Source organism: Desmodus rotundus, chromosome 3 (genome assembly GCF_022682495.2).
Source record: "Desmodus rotundus isolate HL8 chromosome 3, HLdesRot8A.1, whole genome shotgun sequence".
Classification (NCBI taxonomy): Eukaryota; Metazoa; Chordata; class Mammalia; order Chiroptera; family Phyllostomidae; genus Desmodus; species Desmodus rotundus.
Window position 1 is genome coordinate 187,375,524 of NC_071389.1, and position 27,449 is coordinate 187,402,972.

Below are 27,449 nucleotides of genomic sequence, written 5' to 3' on the forward strand. Positions count from 1 at the left end.
TCCTGTTACGTGATAAATATGATATTATGTACTTTACAATCATTGTCCTCCTCGCAACCATGCGTTGTTATTATACTGCCATTTGAGAAATGAGGAGGGAAAGAAGCCAGTGCCGGAATATTAAGTAACTTGTGCAGGGCTTCAAAACTATAAGCACATACAGTAAAGGACCCAGTGGCCTGAGGCACACTTACATTTTCCTTCTCCTTGAAGGGCAATTTTCATTCTTTCCCTAGATCCAATTTTTATTATTGGGGAACACGGTCTTCTTTCACAGAAAAACTAAGTGAGAATGGACGAGGCGATGAGTTCTACCTAATGTGTCACAGCTGGAGATAGGGACCATGGCTACTAGCTGACATTAATTCCTTGGAGGCAATTATTACCAGCCCCAACCTAATAGAAACCCAGGGCATCTCTGATAATGCAGTGTTGGTCTTCTAGCAACATTTTCCGGATAAAGTGAAACAAAGGACAGATTTCTCAACACGAAAAGGCCGGGAGTCTCTGTGCTGAGTGAGACTTGATGCAAAACCCAGTCTCACAGTAACAGGGCCAGAGGGGGCCTGAAAGTCACCCAGTCCGACTGTTTGCTTGATGCCTGCATCCCCTTTACTCTGTCCCCACCAAGGGCTGTCTAGCCTGAGCTCTCACTCCCCTGGGGCTGGAGAACTTCATGCCTGGGGTGGCCCATTTTATCACTGCAATGAGTTGATTGGAAAGCCTGATCTGTGTTGAGCTGAGATCTGCTTCAGAAATTTCTGCTCACTGGTTTTAATTTCCTCCCATAGGGTCACCCAGAGATCTGATCTGCTTTGCACATGGTTGGTGCTTCAATATTGCGTGCATGATACTGTACTACCACACATTTATACCATTATATACTTAATGGTTTTGTCTTTCAATTCGCTGTAACTTAAACACCTATGTAATCTCAAAACTGAGTAATAATATCTGTGAACTCATACGGTTGATGTATTCATTTATGTTTTTCTAATACGTATTAATTCTATTATCAATGTGTTATTAACTGCAGATATTATTTATATTGATGTTTTAATAATTAGCATTATTCTTAATGTATTATTAATTTATCCATGGTGGGGTGGCTACCCCATTTGGGGAAACACCACACATGTCCCTCCTTCGTAGACAGTACTTGAAAAGAACCACAGCTAACTTCATTAGGACAAACACACCCGGTACTTTCAATCATATTTACATTATGCAAAATTAATCACTACTCTGGTTATTTGCCTCCAATTTATTTGTCTATATCCTTATTTAGCTTGTATGGGTAGTCTCAAGTATAATTTCCTCAATAGAGATGCTCTGATTTTATTAATACAATCTGTATTTTCATGTTTTCTCGGCAGTCAAGCTACTATATGCATTTCTAAAGAATTCACTGGTCCCTAACACCTTTAAATCTTTTTTTATCTGCACCAATGTTGTCCCATCCTTTCCCACCTTGTTCTTTCTCTTTTTTTTTTTTTTACAGATTTATTGAGCTATAACTAATGCAAAACATTGTGTGAGTTTAAGGTATACAGTGTGTTGATTTGATACCCTTATAAATTGCCAAATAATTACCACAGTAATGTTAGTTAATACCTTCAACCATCACACATAATTAAATATTTTTTGTGGTAAGAACACTTCAGATCTAGTCTTTTAGCTACTTTCAGGTATATCAGTGTTGTTAACTATAATCGTTTTAATGTGTTAATTAAAATATCCACTCTCTCTTCCAGCCTACAGCTACCTACAGATTTGATAAACACGTATTCTGTATCTTCATCCAAATCACTGACAAGCATATGAACCTAGAAACCTGTTTCTAGGTTGATAATAATCCATCGATCTCCTCGCTTTAGTAACTAGTGTCTATAATCTAATCCAAGTTTCTCCGTCATTAATCCGCTAGTGATTTCTGCCATTTAATATGGCCTACATAATACTATGGTAATTAATTACTTTCGTCATACTTAAATACTGCTCCATGTGGACAGATTTGATTGTTGAAAGATTCTTAAAGAATTCTTTAAACATTATTTACCTCTAAAGTTAAAATAAAGTTTGTTGAGTACCTAGTTATCCATTCATAGTATCAAATACTTGATATATAGTGATCATTTTTTAATATAGTGGAAACTGGCATTTGAGGTTCCATGTCTAAACCAAATAAAAGACCTCGTGCTCATGATGGTAGGTTTTATGTCCTTAAAATACAGGGAAGTTCTTAAAAGGTCATAAAACCATCACAGTAAACCAGCTAGTAGGTAGAGAAGCTAAAATTCAAACTCAGGTGTGTCTGACATCAAAGCACAACCCATTTGCATTCTAAGATTGCAGGCTCAGAATGGAAAATGGTATTGAACAGATAGACATGACTGCTTTGGTGTTTGCTTGGTAGAGTGCTGGCATTTGCCAAGCTAATACATAACAGCTATCTTAGGAAAATATGAAATCCGCTGCTGAGGGCTTTGATTTGGAAACACTGAAAGCCTTAGTCACATAATCTGCATAGAAGAGAGGCTCATAGAGAAGTGAAGATGAAGCATTCTTGGACCTTGTGAGGAGTCTCATTGTGGAAGCTAGGAGCAGACAGCAACATTAGGAGGGGTGTAAACTTTAATTTTGCACCTTAGAATGATAACTCTAAAGGTTGATGTGCCAAGCCAGAAAGCAGAATTTAAAATGAGCTTATCAGTGGTCTTTAATTGTGGCACAATTCCATAGGAAGAAGAAATAAATGTTGTCCAGATAAATCCCCCAATCCTGCAGCTGCGACCACTGTAACTCACTGTCTTGCTCCTACTGGGTGAGTAACACAGTAATGTCCTCTCTTTAACCACAGGACCTCTCCAGCCATATCCATGGGCACATAAGAAATCCAGCTCCTTTCTCTTAAGAGTTGCTGCCCTAGAACTGCATTCTTCACCCCATCCTACGGAGGCTACAGAGGGCCAAGCAACATGAGAACCATTTCATAGTGATGTATGAGACTATCGGCTCCCAATGGAAAGACAGACTAGTGGCTGTGCCATATGAACTTCAGTTCCTGGATATTCACCCCTTTGGGAGAGAATTGAGATACAGCCTCTCTGCAACCTTGGCCCTATTTCTTAGCTCTTAAAGGGTGAGTAGCAAGCAAACTTTTCCAGTAGAAGGCTGTGTTTCCAGGTGCCAAAAATGCACTTGGCCATGAAAATTGTTGCAGAAGGCCTCTGGGGGAGCCTCTGTGTTTTTGCATGGTTGTGGGTTGCTAGGTCTGGGATAACCTGGGGCAGGCTGCATTGCTCACCAAATCCTTAAATAAAGTGCTTCAGCAACAGAACACAGGGTGAGCTCGCCTGGCTTTTCTGTCGGGGTTGGCAAAGGCGGCTACATAGCTGCCATGTCAAAGACCTCATGCAAGGTATGTCCAGATGACTGCTCAGCATGGGAGGGAGCCAGACGTCTACCAATCCTTGTTTAAGGTAATCTGAAACACTTTTTAATAATAACTTCTTTAAAAAAAACTTTTCACCTGATGCTAAATAGCAGAGAAGCCAAGTCGACGTAACTAGGGAGAATTCATTACAGCAGAAGCTGGCTTGCACACATAGTTTTCTTCTGTGGTCCAGGTAACTATGCTCCCAAGAGATTTCAGGCTGAGACATCCCAAGACAAACTACAACACTGATGCCAGTGCCAACCTGGATCCCCAGAGAATCTGAAACCTTTGGGCTATAATGTGATCTGCTTGATTGCTAGAACAAACAGAAGGCCCTCCCATTGTCCCAGTGTGAGAAAGGCTTGGGTTGGCATCTGTCTGGGTGTGGCTCCTTCACTCAGCAAAGTAAACCTTCCCTGCTTTGGATGGATGCTTCTGAAACTACCAACATGTCTTGAAAGTGGCTAGGTGGCTCATAGAACTTTCTTTATTTGGCCTGTGGGGATTGGCATTTGGGATTCCAAATCACAAAGGAAGTCTGTCTCCACAGCTGCCCAGCGTGCCTTGATGCACAGGGGAATTAGGGTGTACTGGAAAGGTGTTCACAGAAGACAGTGGGGAAAAGTATGTGATTTTGCAGAGCAATTGCTTGGATGCTCTTCCCTGTCTCTGGTTTGAAATATTTCCATGGTCTCCTAATGGTGTCCCCTCAGACTGTTCTCAACACAATAGCCAAAGTCCTGCCATTCAGATCTAAGTCCCATCATGTCGCTGCCCTGCTCAGAACCTTCCAAGTCTTCATGACTCACTCAGAGTAAATTCAAGGTCAACGTCTTTATGAAAACCTATAGGCCTTATTGGCTCTAACTTCGTTTCGTATTACTTTGCTCTTTTTCCCACTCTGCTCAGCCACACTGGCCTCCTCGCTCTTCCTCAGGCACATTTCTGCCTCAGGGTCCTTGCACTTACTTTGTATTTGCCAAACTACAGGACTTACCTCCTTAATAGCCTCTAGATTTGCTCTAATAGAATCTTCTTGGCAAGATTGCCTCTAACTCCTCCTAACCTCTTAGCACCCCTTCCTCTACTTCTTGCCTGATTTTTCTTCCTGGCATTTGTCAATGTCAAACAGACCACAAGGTCTACTTATGTATCACCTTTACTGTTTGCCTCTTCTGGATAAACAATCTCTGAAAGCAGAGACTTGTTCCCTGTTGAGCCCCCAAGATCTAAAGTATGTCTGACACAAGATAAGCACTCAGCAAATATGTATTTAGTAAGTGAATTATATCATTTAATCCTCTCAACAACTGGTGAAGCAGATTCCTCTACGTCCATTTTGGAGATGAAGAAAATAGGGCTTAGAGACATTAGGTAACTTGCCCACATACTGATGTCCACTGCTGTGTCTTTGGCCGGACCTGTTAGTGGAGAGCACCATTATAGTTCTCCTGCTATAATAATGCATCATCCTACTATCTCTAATAATCTCCAGCCCCTTCCACACCAATTTCTACAGACCGAAGTTATCAGCATTCCCACCATGATTTCTCTTAGGACTTCCAAAGCAGAGAGCCATGCTTCTCCACATTCTAACTCGCTCTCTGCCCAGAGTGAGCCAATGAGATAAGGAGGTCTTCTTTAGCCCAGTCTAGTCAAGTACTGAAAAGAAACCCTAATAATTAGAACATTTGAAGTAGACTTTCTATAGCATATTGGATAGGGAATGTACTTTACAAAGCTTTCTTATTATGTGTTCTTCCTGGCCACTCTAGGTAAGCATTTTAACCCCTGACTCAAAAAGTCCTAGTGTACAGACAAACTCTCCTGCGTGCTCTCTGTGTGACCAAGAGCAACCTACTTAAATATCTCTTTGGCAAGATTTCCTAATTTATAAAATAGTTCCTACTGCAGGGGGTGATTGTAGGGAGTGAATGAGATTACGTTCATGAAGCATTGGTGAGTATGATGAGAAACAGGGGTGTCCAATGTTTTGGCGTCTCTACCCCACACTGGAAGAGGAGTTGTCTTAGGCCACACATTAAATACATTGTGACATGTAATCACACAAAAAATCTCATAATATTTTAAGTAAATTTATGATTGTGTGTTGGGCCACATTCAAAGCCACCCTGGGCTGCATGTGGCCCACAGGCTGCAGGTTAGACCACCCTGGCAAAGAATATTTAGATATAATGAAAAGACGTTAGCATGATTGCTGAGAGTGGGCATCTGAAGTGGCCCACGTGAGCTGAGTGACTTGTCAGCACTCTACAGTCACAACCACACTCGTGATGCCAGAAAACCTATCTAATAAATAAGTCCACTGTTGATAGATTGGCCCAAGTAAAAATGTGTGAATCAGTTTATCACTGTAGTTACAGACAAAGAGAACTCATCAATCAAAAATACTAGTTAACAAACTTCCACTATGTTCTTTTCATTACAATGTCCTGATATTTAAAAACTAATAATAAAAAGGTCCCCATGTATCTTACCAGTATATTAATAATATATTTGTTGAGATAAACATTTACACAGAAAAGAAGAACTAAGGGTAGTCTATGGTCAGTGGGTGGGGCCACAGACGCAGCAATGGCTGTCAAGATCGGAGGAGAAAGCTTTCTCAGAAAAGTAATCATGGAGGACTCGGAGGGAGCTGACACTTGGGGCTGGCCTTACATGTGAACTGGATGTGTCATTGGAGAAACAGGTGATCTTGAAAGGTGAGGCTGAAAAGGAGAGACAGAGTTAGGAAGGAGGAGGCCTTGAATAACAGTTAAAAAACTTTGGCCGTGGTCCTGCAAGAACTGGGGGAGTGGGTCAGAGTTTAAGAACATAAGAATGAAGTAGAGTCAGAGAATCTGGACTGTCGGACCTGGACGGTACCTTTTGTAGTTGAGCCTCCACAGGGGACTAAGGAAGAAACAGAGGTCCAGAGAGAGGAAATGACTTGCCCAAGAGATTAGTTGACCCATCACCAAACCAAGACTTCAACTCAGGGCTGTGACTCCTAGGCTGTTATTCTCTCTACCATCCCATCTTTATAAAATGACAGCAGACCCATGATTAATTTTATGGGTCATAAAACCAAATAAGTCTCATATCTTTTATCCCACTTCCTTACATGTGAATTAACCATGAATGTGCAATGTACACTTACTGTTGCTAAATTTTAATTATTTTTATCCTCACCCAAGGACACTTTTTCATTGCTTTTAGAGAGAGAGGAAGGGAGAGAGAGAAACATCGATGTGAGGGAAGCATCAATTGGTTGCCTCCCATACGTGCCCGGACTGGGGATCCTACATGCCCAGATCAGAGATCAAACCTGCAACCTCGGTATGTACCCTGACTAGGAATCAAACCCACAGGCTTTCGGTGATGGGACTATGCTCCACCAATTGAATCACTCCAGCCAGGGCTACTGTTGCTAAATTTCAATATCAGCATTAGATGATCTAAAGAATTCAGTCCAATGTTCTAGCGAGGAAAAGATGGGCTTTTGTAATAGCCTGAAATTATATAAAACCTGCTTTGCTTTCATACTTGCTCCACTTTCCCTTGAAATTCCACTTCTTCCCCTCACTCATTATTCAATCAGAAGTTCTTATCCCAGGCTCTGTACACACCAGGTTGAGCCTGACTTGCCAACAGCCAAGCGTTTCCTTAAGAAACTAGAATTGATTGGGCCCTGATTGGAATAAAATTTGTTTTTACAATTCGCATCTTGAAATAAAACTTAAACTTCTACATGTTGTATTGAGAGGAGCCAAATAATAAATTGATAGCGAAATTGTGGTCCCTCCACACATCCCGGGAACCACATGGGAGTGTTATTCGCTTGGACCAGGAGGTGATGATGGGCCTGAAGGTGTGATGGGCTGGATGCTGGATGCTGATCAGTCTAGGATACAGATATGTTTCTCTAGAAAGTACTTCCTGGAAACAAAATTATCTCACTGTATTAAACTCTTGGGTATACCTTCCTTGTCCATCTATAACATTAGGGTGGCGAAATAGGTGTGGTGAGCTCGATGAGAGGATGAACTTCGGGACACATGGAAACCCTAGAATCACTTGATTCAGTTTTAACCAAAATGACTCAGAGTCAGGTTTTCAGAATTCTAGTCACTAGGAGAAAGAAGTCGATGCATTCTTGCACTAGACATGGCCTTATGCCTCACAGTGTATCTCATACTTAGAGATCACAATATTTTAGCTTGTTAAAAGCCCCAAGAAGTCTTCTAGTAAGTAAATTTTCCATACATAGCTGTTGCCCAAACTTATTTTATTATGTAATTGTTTCTTCTCTCCCAAGAATTTGCTAGCCTAGTTTTCTAAACTTATAAGTGAGATAACAGTGAATGAAAAATGAAAGAATAATTACCTATATGAATGAGGCAGATTCCTTATCTGCTAACACAGGAACATAATTCAGTGATTCATGGCAGAAGTCTCTAGAGGAAGAAAACAGGAGGTGATAAATATGATTTATAGTCACACAGGAAAGGCTATATGGAGGGGCAGCTGTGGAAAAAACTACACATGATTTATGCTTTGACATTCAGAAATGATTCCAGGGTAGCTCACCTGCTAGCTCCTTAAAAAAAAGTGATCTCAGAAAGTTCAGCTATTCTGAAGATAAATTCCTATATAACATAAATATGACTGCAATTGTTTATTTAGTTTCAGATATTATACAGGATTCGTGGCACATGCACTAGCCACGTAAATTCCCTGCAATAGCAACAATCACCATTTGCATAACCATTTTGCCAACAAAGTCCTTCCTTGTACATTCTCATATTTTAGTCACTCAACTATTCTGATTCTTATCTCCAGCTTATAGATAATGAAAAGAAAATTTGGAGAGGCTAAGCATAGTGGGTGTCGTGATGTCGTCCCCAGATTCCTGATAGCACCAAGGCTCCCCTTCCTCCAGCCAAAACTGTAGGCTGCTGAAATGAAATTTAGTCATTTCTTTGTGTGTTTTCCTTTCCCGCAGTGCTTGAGAGCAGGGACTTTGTGAGTATTCTCAGTGCTTTAGCAGTGGTTCTCAAAGTGGACCTACATGGACCCCTGACTAAATGATTTACACAATAATACTAAGACATTAGATGTCTTTTTCACTGTGTTGGCATTTTGAGATGATTGTGTGGAAGGGATGGTGGGTAAAACTGCTGGATCCTTAGCATGAATCCAGCAGTGACATCAAACTGGACAGAAACCATTGCATTCCTCACTGTCATATCCTTGCAGAAAAAAAGCCAGTTTCATTAAAGAAGGTCCTCTTGTAGCCAAAAATATTGTTTTAAAATTGTAACCCTTGGGTACACATCCACTTAACACTCCTTGGTATGAAAGGAGAGCACCCATAAAGCTCTCCCACTGCATAACGAGGTATGCTGATTATCTCAAGGAAAAGCATTCATGCAATTGTTTGGTTATGAGCTGCACTAGCAGCATGTTTCATAAAACACTACTAAATGAGTGAAAATGTCACTTTGAGGAAAATATAGCTAACAGTACAGTTGCCCATGATAAAATTAAAAATTTCAAGTGAAAATTAGAATTTTAGAAAACTTGCATCTGCCACCATCATTTTGACAGCTTCACAATATTTAAAGACTTTCCTGATGAAATTGATGGTGACATTAACAAATGTGTGATTTTTAAAATACAGTGTATACAGTGTAATGTAACATGTCACCTATCTTAGGCTACCTGAATGACTATGTGAACTACCACTTTGCAAGTGAACAAAGCATGAAGTTACAAAATTGTGCGTGGCTAAAGGATCCATTCCAAATGCTAGATAGACCAGTAGATTTTAATGTAACAGAGTTAATTAATATGGTTTTGAATTTCTAATTGTAACTAACGTTTAAGAACTCACTGCTAATTGAGTTTTCTTTAAGCATCAAAGAAGATTATCTACAATTATCTAAAATATTTTAATAGATAATTAAAATATTTCTCCTTTTCCAAATACATAGCTATATAAACAACAGATTTTCTTTATATACTTTAATCAAAACATATATTATCACAGATTAAATGCAATCATAATCCAGCTGTTGAATGAAGCCACTTACTAAAAAAACATTGCAAAAATGTAAAATAATGTCACTTTTCTCACTAATTTTTGTTCTTTTTAAAAATAAAATAAAGCTATTTTATAATATTTATAAATGCCATTTGTGTTATTATGCAATGGATTTACTATTCTTAATTTAAAATCAATTGATCAATATTTTTTGAATTTCTTAGTTTTCATTTATAAGTTGATGAATATTGCTAGATATAACCCTCATAAACAAAAGTTCTTTGGGGTCCTCAACAATTTTAAGAGTGTAAGGCAATCCTCAGACCAAAAAGTTTGAGAATCTTCAGCATAGAATCAGTGTTGTCATAGTTAGCATTCAAAAAATATTTATTGAATAATTCCAATATTTACAAAAGGAAATGGATAGGTAGTAAAAATATACCCCAGTTGTATCCCAGACTGTGCCTTTGCACATTACAAAAATAGAATGTGGTATCCGGCTGAGCGGACGAGTACACTTTCCTGGTGTCTGGAAGTAGGCAGCTGTCAAGAAAGGCAATACTCATCCCAAGTTAGGTGGTCTTGAAAAAAAAATCTATGTTTCCTACAGACCGCTAAAATCTCAGGAATTTTTAGAATGCAGGAAGTCTGTCGACTTAAAACTTGTTCTCCTAGGCCTTGCCTTGCCCAGTGGTGTTCTTTACCTGTCGCCAAGAAACATTTACCGAGGGGAGGCTTGCAGCACAGTCCCAGCCAGCGCATGGGTTTGTGTCCGTGCTCTACCTATCAGGTTGCCCAAAGACATGGAGGAAAACGCTGTTAGAACAGGAAATCTGCTTTGGAAACCCAGGCACTTGAGGTCTTTCTTTAATAGAAATGATCAGATCAAATTCACAGTCAGGAGCAACCAGCTGCCCCTCTTCCTCAAGCTCCCCTCTGGAATCAGGGCATGATAACCAGAGAGAAGAAAAAAAAAAAAAAAATCCCCTAAGATTATCAACTGAACTGGGCACTCTTTGGAGCACCAGTGTTATGAAAGCTACAATCAAGCAGCAGTGAAGTGACTTTTGTGAATATGGAGCCTCAAAGATGACAATGGGGCTTTCTGCCCAATATTTCCTGGAGCTGGCCCTGCGACTTTCAGCAGTTTTCAAGCAGGCTTCGTCTACAGCCAGATTTTGAGCAATAGTCCTGACCAGCTTTTATAAGCAAAGTACAGGAGGTTTGCTTCAAATTTTGGAATAAGTAGAGTGCTTATATTTGAATTACAGCCACATTTCAGTTAACTAGAACAAAAGTAACAAGACCTTTCAATTAGACATTTTTTATCTTACGTTTTTAAAAAAGAAGAGAAAAACTGATTTAAAAAACCAAGTGACATAAAAAAATTCATAAGAGGAAAAGGAATTCTTGCAGGGAGTACCCAGGGTCAAACACCCTTTCACCCCAGGCTTCTGATCTTTCAGCGTTCAGTGCAATTGATACAATAGCAACCGTGGCTCAGAATGATGCAGAGGCACCAGCGATCCAGGCACGCACCAACTCCTCACGCATTTTAGGAAGTTAATAGAAACAGTTTATTATTGAGAACTTTACATCATATCTTGAGATAACAGGGAAGTCGATGCGATTTTACAAGGCCAGACTACAAACTTCTGTGACACTTTCCCCTGGCGTGACAGTCTCATTGCTAGACACTATCAGTTAACAATCATCAGTTACTAATAACAGTTGAGATATTGAAGGTGGATACAAGAGCATCTTTATAATAACAAAAGATAATAATTTTTTAAAATTTAATGTGTTTTTACTTTTTCCCTTCTACATATTTGACCTTCACTCTACTTGACCTGTTCATCCATTTGCAGAGAAGTAGGGATATTTCAAAGGAGTCCACAGATAAAGATGAGGGCGATGGTCATTCAAAACAAGATTTCAAAGCAAGAAAAATGTTAAATTGGAGTTTTTATTTAGGAGGTTTTCTAATCCTTTGGTCTCGCTTTTAGCATAGGCCATTCCTGGAAGACCCAGTTCTAAGACTTCCCCTGTAGCATGGTACATATACGCCTCCTACGTGTGACAGGAGCTTGCCAATTCACAGTAATACAATATGCTCCAAATAAAAGTCACATCTCTGTCTCCATCTACCCAGACACCCGTCTCAGGGAAAAGACAAAGTAGAGGCAGAAAGTGAAGCAGAGGGCATCTCCTGTCCCTAACTGCCCGTTTGAGGTTCTGGGAAGGCACCAAGTCACAGACTTCTCTATATCATTCTGAGTCTGGGCCACATCGAAATAGGTAGGACAAGGTGGTGTGGCCAGGCTGAAGATGGCCTTGAGTTGAGATTTTTTCGAAGCTTCCTTCTGTTCCCATTTGGGGTATATGTGGAGCTCAGAGCCAACAGTCCAGTGGTAGGGTCTTTTCTATGGTTGGTGGGTGAAATGATCCTGTAGCAGAAGCTGGGTGGGCCTTTTGACCAGCGCAGCAAGAGAAAGCCATGTTAGCAAAGAAGGAAATGGACAAGTCTTCCCCTCGGACACTGCCCAGGTCAAAGAATGGTTAGCATTAGAAGCTAGCAGCATGCTGGCAGGATTGAAGGAGTTGGAGGGTAGAAAGAACAGAATTTAGAGACCTGGGCCCAGCCAACCTGAATAGAGCGGCCCTTCGATGTAAGTAACATTTATTTATGGGTATGCAAAACTTGACCGAGGACATATGAGATGGGGGTACTGTTTTGAAAATAATAATACGCTTTCCTCTTGTTTGTCCCAGTACATGGCTCAGCATGTCCATCTGCAGTTAGGAGAAATTAGGAATGCTGCAATTAGAATGCAAAGAAAAAGCACATTAATAATTTCATAATTGGCCCCTTTTATAATAGCCTTCCTCTCACTTACTTGCATAGCAATGTGCTTACTGGAGTGTGGAAGGAGTGGAGGCTGAGTCTCAGCCTTGAATCACACATACATTACACACAACCCACAGTGCACTCGTCTATCTCTCGGTGCTTGATCTTGGCACATCCCAGGGCATCTGTCAGAAAAGTAAGGGACACTCACCACGTGTGCTTTGGCAGGAGAAAGACTAAGAACAACAGCTTTCAACAGCGAACCTATAGTTTGAGTAACAAATGGCTTGGAGGGCTATTAGGGCTGGGGTAGGGGGTGGAGTTGGGAAGAGACCCGAAAGCTGGGCTCTGTGATCTTGGGCAAGTGGCTTCACCTCTCTGTGCTTGTTTTCCCTTCTGGGGTAGGAGACTGTTCAATGATTTTTGAGACCTTAAAGAGGGAAAAATTGTGAACTCTTCAATGACTAAGCACATGAGGTTGAGTCTCCTCCCAGCCTCCAAGTGTGCCAGACAAGACACAGCTGTGTGCAGAGTGGCCTGGCCTGCAGCGGTGTCCTGGGCAAGGGCTGCATGGGGCTCAGCAGGACGACTTGAGAGGATGGTCACTTGATTATGGCACCTCTGGGTCTCCCTTTCTTCTCTAACACCTCATTCCCTTCTCCCGCTCAGCACCCCTCACACACAAACACCACAAAATGCTTGAAATGCTCTTTTTTATTATAAAAAAAAGTACTTCCAGTTAAGCTAATACCACTAATGCATCCTTTGGTGTGAATTTAAGAGTGATATTATCACTCCTAAGGAGGAATGGGGGCTCCCACTCACCCGGTACAACACCCCATATGATGACATGCTTCCAGGCTCTGCCTTCCTGTTCTGCTCTCTGCTGACCCTCACCAAGCCCCAAACCCTTCAGTACTCTTCCTGGTGAACTCAGTCCATCCTCTAAGACATAGTCCAAGTGCATGCCACCGCTTCTGTGCCACCTTTGGGGTCCTGGCACCCAGGCAGAGTTATTTGCTCCTCCATTGGGCCCTAGCGGCATTGAGGGACACCCCTAGTGCCCCCCTGCTCCTCTGACTTCCACCAGACCTTCACCTGGCTGACTCCTGATAAGTCCCATTTCAAATGCCACATCCTCAGAGAGGTTGTGCTCGCACAGCCTAAGCTTCAAGTGCCCTCCCCCACCCCCAATCATTCCCTAACCCGCTTTTAATTTTTTTCATCACATCCACCCCTCTCTGCCATGTGTTCACATAGTTGTTTCACGTTTATTGTCTGTCTTTCCCAACAAGTAAAGAAGCTCTTATTTGAGGGGACGTCCTCTCATTCATTGCGGTTTCCCTGGCACCTGGAACGCAGCCTGCTATGGTGTTCACCCAGCCCCTGAGTGGCAGAGCTTCAGGTAGAATCCAGGTTCCAGCTGTAACTCAGGTGTCCTCTCTTCTCCATCCAGAGCATGGCAATCAGGAGCACGGGCTTTGCAACCAGCCGGATCTTGGCCCTAACCCTTGCTCTGATGTGTCATTGAGCAAACTGCTTCATCTCTCTGAGCCTCTGTTTCCTCATCTGTAAAAGAGATGCAGCTGTATCTGCCTCACGTAATGTTTGGAAAGTGCTTAGCACAGCGCCTGACAAGTTGCAAGGACTTAGGGAATGTTAGTCATCACTAAGATACAAGGTACTGCCATTATCTCCTCCCTAGCTCTGGATGGACTGTTTGGGTTGGCTGACCTCAAATTTACATCCTGAATGCTGAATGGATTCAGTGATAGCCCAGACCCAAGTCTTTGCCTCTCAATCTTCTATTCCTTGTTTTTACTCTGGCCACATGTAACCTTGACACTGAACTTCCAAAAGGACGACTGACTTGACCAGGGTTACCCAAGGTATGTAAAGTTAGTAAATTTTAATACAGTGCTGGGAGAAAGGACTGCTCCTTTTAGCAGTTTTCTGATGAATTAGGAGGTTCACCAGACAAAACCTGTGTCCGGAGTCTCATGGACAATCCTGCTAAGAGTCTGGGGGTACCCCTCCCTGCTTTGGTGACACACAGGGTGGGGAATTCAACTGAACATCCAGGGTGACCGAAGGGGGTCACCCTGAACGCAAATTACTACCATTCTACCCAACTGGTGCTGAGAAGGACCTGTAGACAGACCCCAGAAAAATGACGCCAGGAGCTTACCTCTAAACGTGCTGTTCACCAAGCCCTGACACCCGTGCTTCCTGACCCTTCTTTCTTTAGCCTAAAAGTAAAAATAAGTAAGTAAGTAAATAAATAAATAAATGGAGAGAAGGTGCCTAGTTAACTAAGGGCTATTGCTTATTAGATTCTACTTAAGTAAGAGGTTTACTGTCATTCATATCACGCTAACCACTGCTTTGTCTCCTTTGTCTGAATTGACCTGAAATAAGAAAAAAAAAGTCTATTTTTTCCACTTGATTTTCAAGAGGTACGTTGACCTGACTTCTGTTGGCCTGTGAACCCCGCCCTCTGTGTCTGTACCGAAGGCTGTGGGTGACAGATTCTAGAGTCCACCTAAAATATGAGCATTTTTGGATCCCAGCTAACAGAAAGGTGAATGTTTCTATTGTTTGGGTATGAAACTTTCCATATTGCTGGCACAGGCTTGTCCCACGAGCCAGAGAGGATCTGTGCGGATGGATGGTGTGTGAAAAAGGCTAGAAGAAGGAAAGAAGGAGAGAGACGAGGCAGCCGGAGGGTCGGCAGGAGGGCAAGGAGGGCCCAGGAATGGTGGCCCAAGGGCAAGAGTGACCGAAGCTGTTGGCTGTGGCCAGCTATGGGGGGAGCATAGGCTCTCACTCTTGGCCTGAGAAAACCTTCGCAGGGGCCTAAATAAAACTTTTTAACTTAAAAAACTTCAGCAGTAATGAGTTCCAGCTGTGTGGCAGAGCAAATTCCCAAGTCCAAATAGTTTCCCTAGAAAGAAACAATTGTGCCTGCCCCTGCCTCCTTAACTCTTTCACCCCTGAGGGAGAAACAGACACACGCCTGTTCTCTGGACACCCCCCCCCCCCCCCGAGGTGGAGTCAGGGGAGCGGCTTTGGGGGCCTCTGCAAGGTGAGCCTGGAGTAAGTTCACCTGGCCTTTCCTGTCCCAGTCAGATCCCTGAGATGGGCCAAGACTCTGTCCCCATGCTCACCCCGCCCCTGCAATGCAGCCATCTTCTCCATCAGGGGCTGCACACGGGAGGCCACTGCTCCGATCCTGCTCGTGGCCTATTTTTGTAAGCCAGGCGCTGCCGGGACATGGCCACGCCGGTTCCCCTATGTACCACCTAGGGCTGCTTTCCTACTAGTTTAGGGTTGAGTGCTTGTGACTAGGAGAGCATGGCCCACAAAGCCTAACATTATTTACCACTTAGTCCTTTACACGAAAAGTCTTGAGATCCCTAGTTAAATAAAACGGAAGGTTCCTCGAGGCTTACCTGTCTATATCAGTACCAAAGCTTTGGTCTTGTTTCACCACAGAATTGGGTGAACAAATGTCTTCAGAGATCAGAGAGTCAGCTCTTAGACAGGAAAAAACTAAAAGCACAGTCCTCGTCCAGGGTTAGTTAACTGCAGTAGTAGTTTTCCCTCCTCACCCCTCTGCCTCCCAGGCCAGCACCCTTTCCACCATACCAGCTGCCTCTCCAGCAAAGGAGCTCATCCACACAGCAAGTGAACCAAAATGATGGGCCCCTGCCCTCCAAGATCAAAAGCAAAATACCCCATGAACTGGTTTTCGGCAAGGACATTTTATTAAGATCTTCTCGCTATGTTTTGCATGGAAATACTCTAGCATTTGCTAAGACACATTTTGTTACTTGTGTGTGCAATGAGCTGGTAGTTTAATGGTTGAGTATTGTATCTAATGGTTAAATAATTGTGGAACCCAGAATAGAGCCCCCCCCCAAAAAAAATAGGGCTCTCTGCACATTTGATCAAATGCTATGAACAGTGGCAAGAATTAGCACAGTGACTTTAATGGGCTGCTACACTTATGACACATACAGAATAAGTTATTTTTAAGCTGGGTTTTAATTTAATTTCTTCTAATAATCTCTCAAGGATAAATTTTGACTTTGACCAAATAAACCAAAAGTTCTGAGAGAGTACGTAACAGACTTTATGAAATGTATACAGTCCTTCAAGCTAGTTTGGAACTTAAATAACACAATTACACAGTAGAGTAAGCTCACGATTAACTGGAATCAACCTGAACCAGAGCCCTCAAATACCTGAAATTCAGTTTCTGGGTATACCCTTCCCAACACTCAACATTTAGGGAAAAGCATCTCACAGCAACAAAACAAGTGAATGGAAATTTAGTTTAAAAATTGACAAAGCAACTCCTGGAAAATATCTCTAGAATCAGTACAGACTTGGAATGGGGAAGATGAATAATTTCCTGGGATCCCCACGGTTTGTAAGGTATATGCCCCCTGGGGGCCTGGGCAGTGGATTTTGGGAAGCAGCCAGAGGAAAAGGTGGAGTCACCAGCTAGAGCTAAAGAAGAGACAGGGGTATGTTCTTACAACCAGTCCTGAATCAGACCACCCCAGACACTAAGGCTTCCTGAACGTACACTCAGGGGCCAAACTGGGTTCTCCTAAAGCAACATGCTCTCTCTGGAGAGGCAGACAGTAAGTAGGTGAGCTTGGTAGCTCAATTCTCTGGGTTCAAATGCTATGTCTGTTCTTTATTTGAACAAGTCACCCAATCTCTCTATGGTTTTGTTTCCTCATCTATTAAATGGGGATAATAATAGTGCTTGCCTAATAGGTGTTGTTCTGAGGTTTCAATTAGCCAATGTCAAGTGCTAAGGACACAGTCTATTACCTCCAGGGTTTAGCACATGCTGCTCCTTCAGCTTTGATTACCCTCATACCACTAGGGTAAACAAATTATTTTGTTGACGCTCCCTATCCTGTCTGTGTGTGCTCCCATGCAAGGCTGGGTTACGTTTCTTGCCTGCCTCTTGGTTCCCATGAAACCCTACACTTATTTACTTGTCTGACTTTCTCATTAGACTGAGTTCTCTGAGAGTAGGAATTTGGTCTTAAGCAACCCAGTGTCCCACACAGTGTCTAGCACAGATCCTCCCCCAAAGTCTCGGTTCTAAATGCATAATGCATGAATGAATAAACTATGAATAAATCAATAAGTAAGCAAATGAAAGTCAAATTTTTATTCGATGCCTTCCATTTATCTACACCCTAGACTAGGTCCATAATACTCACTTACATGTCTGGCTTTGAGTGAATTATAAAAAAGATCTCTTCTCCTGAAGACTCTTCACTTCCATCTTTCAGAAAATTATCATAATGCAATGATTTTGTTGGAGCAAGAACTTTTATTGTCATCTTCCAGGAAGTTTTCAAAATTAATATATAAATTTGCAGTGCCTATCACGGGATGGCTGCCACCTGGGGTCGTGCAGTGTCAAATGTATACAAAGATGGCAGCCCCAGCTGGGAAACCAGGCTGATTTATTTGGAAACAAATAAATACTTATTTTTCTGAGTTTCTCCAAACATCAGAAATCAGACCAAATATCAACCAGCCACTTGGTTATCTTCTTGGATGAGTATTTTTCTGGGATGAACTAAAAGTCTGTCTATTGCCACCATGGGACACACCACGGTGACAGTCCTTTTACTTGGTTCATACATCTTCTTCAGTCATTCTTACTTGGGGACTTTTGTAGGCCTTTCCTTCCAGCTGTGCAATACGTAATGAAAAAAGCATGAACTGGAGGCCAAGAGACTTGGGTTTTATTTCCAACTCTACCACTAATTGGTTGAGCGGTCTTGGACGAATCTCAACTAATCTGTCTTAATTCCCTTGTTAGAAAATTAATAATAAAACAATTTGAAGACTACAATACTCTGCAAAGATAAAGTGCTATCATCATCATCAGAATTAATTTATTTTTTAGTAATAACGACAAGGATAGTACTAGTAGTAAACCCACCACCAATGCCACATTTTAAATTGATTTGAATATTTTATAAATTAGATGAGATAACACATTAGTTTTATAATAAGATATCATGGGTTTGATTATCTGACGAATGCTACCCACAGAGAGAACAGAGAGCAACAGCCTAGGAAGGAGGGCACTTGGTATGCTTTGAATCATGAGGAAGAGATTAAGAACAAGAGGTGCCTCCATACTATAAGAGCTGAAGAAGGGGAACTACAAAAAAGCATGAGTTTCCTGAAAGGAAGTAAAAATCTTGGTATCCCAAATGCCTGTCTGAACAAGGCTTGCTCTGAGCACAGGATTCAAAGCCCGGAGGTGGTTTCTGATGGGTAATGCGGAATTACACTGTGTACTATAATTCACACACCTGTTTGTGAACCAAACACTATGGTAACCCTATTGGCCTCAAAGGGCCGGTCCTCACTCTGATTAAGGGATCGGGAGGCAAGTATCTATACAGAATTTTTCCCCTTTAGATAGAACGTTCCAGATTCTAGTTAAACTTCAGCAGACTTTGGGGTTCAGGACAATGTGGCAACCTTACAGTTCAGATGCTTTGATGTCAAGATACTAGAATGTCAGGACTGGGAACACAGATAATGTAGCTCAGCAACATTCCCCCCAGAGATGAGGAAACTGGGGTAACTTGTCCATAAGCACACATCAAATCAGCGGAAGAGCCATGACCCCAACCAAGTTGGCCTAAATCTGTGGATAGCAACAAGCCACATTACTCCAAATGCCCTCACACCGCTGTGGCACTAGCAAGAGTTCCCGATGAGCGTCTGCAGGGGCCACCAAGGCTGGAGCCACCACAGGTCCTGAAGACTCTGAGTTGTCCCCGGGGGTCTGTCACCCCACAGCCATGACAAGGTGTTATAGATTGACATGATGGACAGAATGATCATGTTAGAAATACTCTTGCGTCAAGGTCACTAGAATAGTCTCCGAGAGTGGGACCAGGTACAGAACTCTGGCCAGTGCTGGTCTTCTGTTCGGTCCCTCTTCCCCACTTATTCTTTGAGAGAAACACATACCACCAAGCAGGTGTCCCTTCGACTATCTAGGTTTGCACATGTACTACAAATTGGGGCTCACCACAGTGATTGAGACTGTTTTGTTTTGTTTGTGACCATCAGTGTTCATTTCCACCTATTTTATCTTCTCCCTGAAACTAGAAGCCAGAGAACTACATTTCCCGGAATCCTTTGTCTTCAGGGTTATTTGAATGTGATTTCCAGTCTAAGCCAGAGAAATGGTCATCTGAAATCTGTATGCTTCAGGTCTGTAGAAGGAACTAGTTTCCAGGCTCTGGACAGCTTCATAAGTTCTACGACTCTTGAAACCACAGCTTAGAAGCTGGTGATAGTCCTACTTTTTCCCTTTTAGCCTTTCCAGTGGTTTGTAAGTACTTGTTTCCCCCATGTTAAATCCCTTGCTTGACAAATCTAGAGTAAATTTTCTTTTATTTTCTGAATTTTGCATGAGAAAACAAGTTTTATAGGAGACCGTTCTCTGTGGCATGGGCCCAGCTCCCACTCAGAAGGGCCAGTAGGGAGTGGGGTCTGGCACACAGGACCCATGCCCACAGATAGGTTCTTCCGTGGGGAATCAGGCCTGCAGTGTACCTAGGCCATTATGAGGCTTGCTTTTGCTAAAACTACAACCCCCCCCCCCCCAACTGAGGCAGCAAACGTTTACTGCATATCTTTAAAAGTAACTTCCTAAAATCTGTGCTAAACCTTCCAAGGATGAGTGTAACCAGTTCAACCACTTTTCCCTTTACATTTGCAAATATCCTTCCTTTTTGATGACATTAGCAACATCCTTTCCTTTGTTTTCTGTGAAAGGTAAGCACCTAAAGTGAACCTGTGCATAGTAAATGAAGACCATCCTCAATGTGATGTGCCCAGAAAAACAATAGAAGCCTGTCAAGGCAAGGGTCAGGGTGCTCTCCCCTTGAGATAGTGGCCATGCTGTCCCTTTTCCTCCACAGGACTCAGTAGTCCGTATGAATCTGTCTTGTCTCAGCCATACAGCTGGACACTGCGGGGCGGTGTCCATGGCATCACTCATCATTGTGTGTTTTGGGGAAGGTGACTTCCCCATTGTGGGCCGCAGCTTCTGCTCTATAAAATGAAGGGTTTGGAGGAAATTACCTCAAAGCTCCCTTCTGATTTTAACATCAATAAAACTCCATGATACCATCAGTACTCTCTTACAGGTTTGTGAGCAAGCAAAGGAGAGGAGGAGAGGAAAGCTTGCCTTTTAAGAATCTAGATTTGTCCTGCCGCTCAGGGATGTGGTCCTCTGTGTGGCCGCAGAATTTCGCCGGGAGCTGAAAGGCATGTGGGTACTGCTTATGGGTGTGGGTATGGCGGAGCCTGCTCAGTTCTGAGTAGACTTCTCTCCCAGAGAAGCTGTTGCTATGAGAGTGGAGCTCACAGCCAGAATTCCAAGAAAAGCTCATGCATCTGCCGTATCTAAGTGGAGACTCATTTGCCCTCTCCCACCACCAAATTTCAACCTCCTTTCTCATCTTCCAGCCTGAATATGAGAGGCATTCCTTTGAGTTAAGGCATTATCCCACCCAAGCTCTTCTTTAGAGAGTCAGATCCCTCTAGGAGGGTATTTGTGGTAGACGTGGTGAGCCGTGTCAGCCGGTTAGAGTTACAGTGGCTAATCTGTTTTCTGGTGGCCTACCCACATTCCTTCAGCTTTACCAATGTAATGTTCCCAGTTACTTCCATCCATAGACATCAGCATTGTTTTGCCTGAGTGATTTCTCCATAACTGAAAAGGGCCAATCTGACCGAGCGCAAGGATGCCGGGAAGTGCCAGAGAATCAACTCCCACGACAATGACTGCTGAGATGCTGTATGCAGCCCCCGGCTCCCTTGCTCTTGGGCAGGAGGACGTGGAGTCAGGTGGCATGTTCCCCACACCATTTTTCAGAGTTTCCACATGGGGCTAAGGTACAGTTGCCCATCGCGGTAACTCCTGTAATAAGGCACCATGTATTGGCTGTCTTCTCTTCCAGCCTCTCTTTCCAGATAAACCACATGAACTTGAATCCTTGCCTCAGGGTCTGCTTCTGAGGGAACTCAACTAAGACACTTAGTTTATCAAATGCTTTCCTTCATGCCAACCAGTTACATTCCAGGAGACTGAGATAGTGGGAATTTTTATAGGTAGAGAGGGAAAGTAAATTCTGGAATTAGGGTTGGAGAGCAGCCGGTGTCTGGGGCTATAGCAAGCAGCGTGGAGGCCCTAAGGGACTGAGAAAAAGCCAGTGAGAGCTGGAAAAGGGTTGAAGAACACAGAAGCCTTCTTCAATGCCATCACATCTAAAGCTCTGATATGTAACAAGGGCTCAAAACTAGTAATCTTTGCTGTCTTTTTTTTTTTTAGTACTAGTCCCAGGAATAGATTATTCATTCATTCTTTCATTCATTGATTCAGTCACACGTTCACTCACTCAACAATCAAAATAATTTCTTAAATGCTTATGTTGTGCTAGGAACTAGGTGCTGGGTGCTGGGATGAAAGATGAATGGGGTGCAGCCCCTGCCTTTTCAAGGCCATGATGGAAGCCCCTGCTAGTACCAAGGATACCTCCCCATTCAGACATGCTTGGCTGGGGCCTTTGTGAAGAGGTCTTTGCTTGGCTCTGAAAGGGGTGGGCTGCACATTGTATTTTGCTCACTCAAAGCAAACAAGCAATAATGTAATGGCAAAAAGCCTCATAAAATGGTTATTTCTATTCCCGGACTGCTCCGGGGTTCTATCTAATTTATAAACATTGTTTTATGAAAAATTGAGATCATACTTGGAAGTGCCCAGAGAGAGTGACCTTTGCTTGTTTTGGTGCAGTGTTTGTGTGTGAATGTGTACACGGCTGTTGTTGCTAAGGAGGTGATAGCCAGCCTGGGGTAATGGCTGTCTTTCCATTCTGCACATTTTCTCAGTCAGGGTCGGTGAAGCTAACAGCGCCCCTCACCCAGCTCTCCCCAGAAGGAGAGAAATTGGGTCAGCAGCCAGAGCGCCCTGGAGAGGCCAGCCTCCCGCAGCACCGGGACCAGTTCTGTCCATGCCTCCACGTGCTTTCAGGCCAAACGTCTTTCGGCACGCGTCTCACGGTTTCTTCACCTAATGTTCATAGGAATCTGTTCTGAATACCAAGCTCTGTCTGTAGAGATTTCTGTCACATTCCAGAACTCAGACCTGGTAGAAGCTTAGGAAGGTGGTGAGTGTGCCTTATGTCTGGGAAGCAGGGGATCAGATTCAAATGAGGCTTAGGAATGACTAATGCCAAGAACTATAGAAATGAAGAGAGCCAAGGTGTTCTTTCAGCTCTGCAACTTAATTTGCTGTGTGGCCTTGGATATATCACTTAACCTCTCTGAACCTCAGTTTTCTCAAATGTCAATCAATATGCCTCTCTCATATTTTATGAACTAATTCAGCAAATAATTATAATGTCTGGTAAAATACATAACAACCAGCCCATGCCAGGTACTTGGCTAGGCCATTTCCTGTTGGTAGAATGTCATTTCTCTAGTTATCCCCCTGGACCACCCCCTCTTTTCATTTAGGTTTCTGCTCAAATGTCATCTTAGACAAGAAGTCTTCCCTCTTCCCCGTCATAAAAATCAGTCTTTTCTCTCTTTATTCTCTACCCTCTTCCCTACTTTCCTTTTTTTCCATAACACTTATTACCTGAAATCCTGCCATATGTGTCATTCCCATTAATTAGCTTGTTCTTATTTTTTTGTCTTCCCTAACTAGAATGTATGTACCGTAAGGGCAAAACCGTTTTGGTCATCATTGTGTCCCAAATGCCTGAATGATGCCAAGCACATCAGTCTCTCAGTATACTTGTATATTAGTTAAATCACCTGTGGTTGTGTTATTATTATTTTGTATATGTAGCCCAGAGTGTGTGTTCTGGACTGATTTAGTAATGGAGGATCCCAGGTTAAAACCTAAATGTTCATAGAAATGCCCTCCTCAGAATTTGCCAGACCCTGGGTTAGGCTTGTTATTAGAAGGGTGCATATTCTCCCTTAATATTCACTAATGTCACTGTTTCCCACCCCCCACCCTGCAGGTACCATTGTATCTACTTCTTTCCACTAGTTGCCACCACAGTTTGTTTTAGCTCTGGGACTGTTTTGGAAGTGAATCTTTTGACTCTGAAGTTATAGTTTTTCTTTTCATGAGCCAGTGGCAGTGCAGAGGGGAGCACCTGCCCCCACCCCTCTGAAACCGCTCAGAAGAGGTTGCAGTGAGCTATGCAGCTCCCTGGGGGCTCTGCTGGAGCCATCACACCCATGAGGTCATGGATGTGATCCTCCCACAGAGCCCAGGCACAGAAGAGCTCATTTGGAGAGTAAATTTCGAGAAAGGGTTGATATAATTGGCCCCAGGGGTGCCTGGTTGGGGCCATGCAAAGAATAGAACGTTTTCACTGGTTTGGCACAACCTGGCACTGAATTAAACAAGAATTGACTGGCAGAAAGACGGGCACAATCACCGTGAGATGTTAATGCAGATGCTACGCATCACTCCCTAAGACCATTGGTTCTTCTACAGGGGCTATGTTGCACTAGTGGTTAAAACAAGAAAATAGAAATCTAGAGAGGTGAACTGCCTTACCCAAGGTCACCCAGATTATTGGTGGCAGAGCTGGAATTAAATTCTCGTTTGTCCTGTTCTAAGCTAGACCATGAGCAAATTTAGGACCAGGACTGTCTGACTTGCTCACCATGGATTCCTCAGCACCTAGGACAGTGCCTGGCATTTACATATTTAGAACATACTACATGCCCTTATGTCCATTATTTTGAACTAATGTATTTAGAAAAAAAAGAAGTCCAAAAGTCAGAGACACCAAAAGGTTGTGTGGGGGTGGAAAAGAGGTTCTATGGAAAGTAACCTGACAGGGTGATCTGATCATAAATTCTTAACTGGGCAGCCATGGTGGGTTGTCATGCCCCAGACATATACCTTTTCAATAAAAATTTCTAAGGATTTTATTTATTTATTTTTAGAGAGAGGGGAAGGGAGGGAGAGAAACATCAATGTGAGGTTGTCTCTCATGTGCCCCCCACTGGGACCTAGCATGCAACCCAGGCATGTGCCCTGACTGGGAATCGAACTGGTGACCCTTTGGCTTGTAGGCCGGCGTTCAATCCACTGAGCCACACCAGCCAGGGAAGTAAAAGTTTTATCTTTGCCTTAAGTAAGCCCTGTCTATTGTTTCTCTACATCTAGGTTAATATACCTTTGAAATAAATTGTTACCACCTTCAAGAGACCACATAATACTATTAACTTCCCTGTAATGCAATCCCCACCTTATCTTCTCTCACCTCCATTAAATCTCCTTTAGTTCCCTCTTTAATTTCAAGTGATACAAGAAGTGGGAAAACTGTTATTCTTTGGAATGTTTGAGATCTTGCTTCTCAGCCTATGTCGTCAGTGTGGCTCAAATGAACTCATAAAAATTCTCTATGGGTCTGGCTGCTCTTACATGGACAGTCGGGTGGCCGCAGTTGTTATCCTTGAGCTTCTGCAAGCTGGCATTGCCCTCTGTCCTCAGTTTCCCTTCATCACAGTTGTCTGCTGGCATTTGACCAGAAAGGCCAAGGGTTTTCTTTCAAGAGAGCTTTGAAATGCTTTATCCAATGACATAATTGAGAAAAGAATCTAAGCATTATTTCTTCTCCATTCTGGGGTCACTTAACAAAAGCAGCCACTATTGGACTTATCATTTCCACATTATATCAACAGGTCAGCTGAATCCAATTCATGAACTCACTGGAAACCAATGGGCTCGATGAACTGGCCATTTAGCTATCTAAATAGCTAAATAAGTCACTGGAAAAGGGTAAAATGATAACAAGATCATGTGGGGCAAAATGCAGATTCCTGGGTTTGAACCCCAAAGAATCTAATTCAGTAAAGCTGTGGTATGGCCCACGAGCATGCATTTTACAAGCACCCTGATGAATCAGATGCAGGTGACATGGGGTGCAAAAGGCCTCAGGCAGGAGTCAAGGGGTACAAGTTCTAGTTGGAGTCATGACTCTGCAGCAATGGAAACTTGCCCGATTCACTGGAGCTGCCTAAACACGGCTTCCTCATCTCTAGGCAACAAGCACACGATGCAGGGCTTGCAAGCTGACAACTTGGTGGCTCAGTGCAGCCTCCAGAGAAGTTTGATATTGCCATCTTTTTCAGAGCTGTAGGCACCCTTTCTCCTGCACTCCATCGAATCTACCAAGAATGTTGAAAACAACCATATTCCACATTCCAAATGAAATACAGCTTAAATTAGATATAAAATAGTCAAACTGTGGTTGATTGGTTAGTATATTACATTTTGTAGGCATTTAGTTAAATATTACTTTTGTTTTATAATTTTATTTTTATGTTTTAGAGCCAAAACATTTTTTCCAGGTCACAAACATATTCATAGGCTCTAAAGTTTTTTTAGGTTCTATATACTAAGCTTTAGTACCTAATAGATGAAATTGCCCTAATTTTGTTTGGCTAATGGAGTATGTTTGCAGGCAATAAAACTAGCCAGAAGTTAGCTTGATTGGAATATAAGCAGCTTAACCTCTGGGGTCTTATGTACGGTCCATCCCTGGAACAGTTACCCAGAAGATTTTTAAGATGTTTTCCAGCCCTCAGTATGATTCCTTTATAAATTATTACTACCCTGCCTACGAAGCATAGGTATAGCACAGCGATTTGGAAGAGGCACACTGGTGTACTGCAAGAGTTTTTGAAACATCCCTGACTATCATCCAGCCAGGGGCACAGACCTCTTTTCCCTTCGATTGTCAAATTAAAAAATGACAACAGCCAAAACAACAATTATCCAGTGGGAATCAATCAAAATTATATCTGTTTTTTTGGTCAGATAAGCAAAACATGTATTTTTGGTGTGCTGCAGAGTATTAGTAATTAGTTTATGGGTGGCTTGAGATGAAAAAGGTGAAAAATCGCTGGTCCAGCACATCGAATTGGCCAGTATGTCTGAGTTGCACAGCTGGCTCTATTTGATTGTTTAAGATTACCTAACTGTGGTCGAGGGTAAATGTTTGATTCGATTCAAGCCTCAGCTTTTCTATTCAGTTGCTTAAAAACGGCAAGGGAAGTGATATAGAGCAACATACTCCCCAAACCTGTGTAGCAGAGCCATCAACAAGAAGTTACATTAAAAAATGCATTCATGGTGATTTTAAAAGTTTCTTCACAAATTTCAAGGAAGGGAGGAAATTAGTTCACCAGGTTGAAAGCCTGGGGTAAATAATCCACTCTTAGACAGGGGTCATTACTTGGAAAGCAGGAGAAAAGAGAAAACACATTTCACACACAGATTCTCATTTTCTGGTTTCGATTGGTTTTTTCCCATGTGGGTACTAGAGTTAAGTACACATGTCTAAGGAGTTCTGTGTGCCTTAGTTCCTAGATTATCTGGACAATGCTCTTACAAGGCTATCGTCTCATTGGTGAAGCTTTGTGATACCAACAAGCCTTACCCAGCTGGCATCTAAGTTCCACGAAGGTAGGGACCATGGCTGCCTGTTTGGTACCGTATCTCCAGGATCCTGCCATGAGTAGGCTTGCAAAATATTTTTCTAATGCATGAACTTGAGTTGCTTTTGCAATATTTGTACTGCGACTGAGTGGTAAAAAAGGTAATAAATAGAATTTAAGTCTATTAGAAAAATCTGAACGTGATATTATTAAAAGACAGGTATGTGATTTTGACAGACTCAGGTTAGCACTTGTTCTATCTATTTGGGGTCCAGGCAGAAAATAACACAAAATATATAGGTTATTCAGGTAGTTATGGTTATAGCATTGTGTGCTTTGTATGTGACTATCATTGTTTGTGTTTCGGGTATGGGCTATGCCAATTCCAATTCCATAGCTGCTTGTTATACATGCAGATACCGAACTTTTCCATCATCACAGAAAATTCTATTGTATATTATTGCTGTAGGGAATGTCTCTTGTTTTTATCAAATAATTGCTGGTTCATAGTTTTTTGGAAAAAGTTTAATTATCTGTGTTTCAATTTCTGTGTCAAACACCAGTAT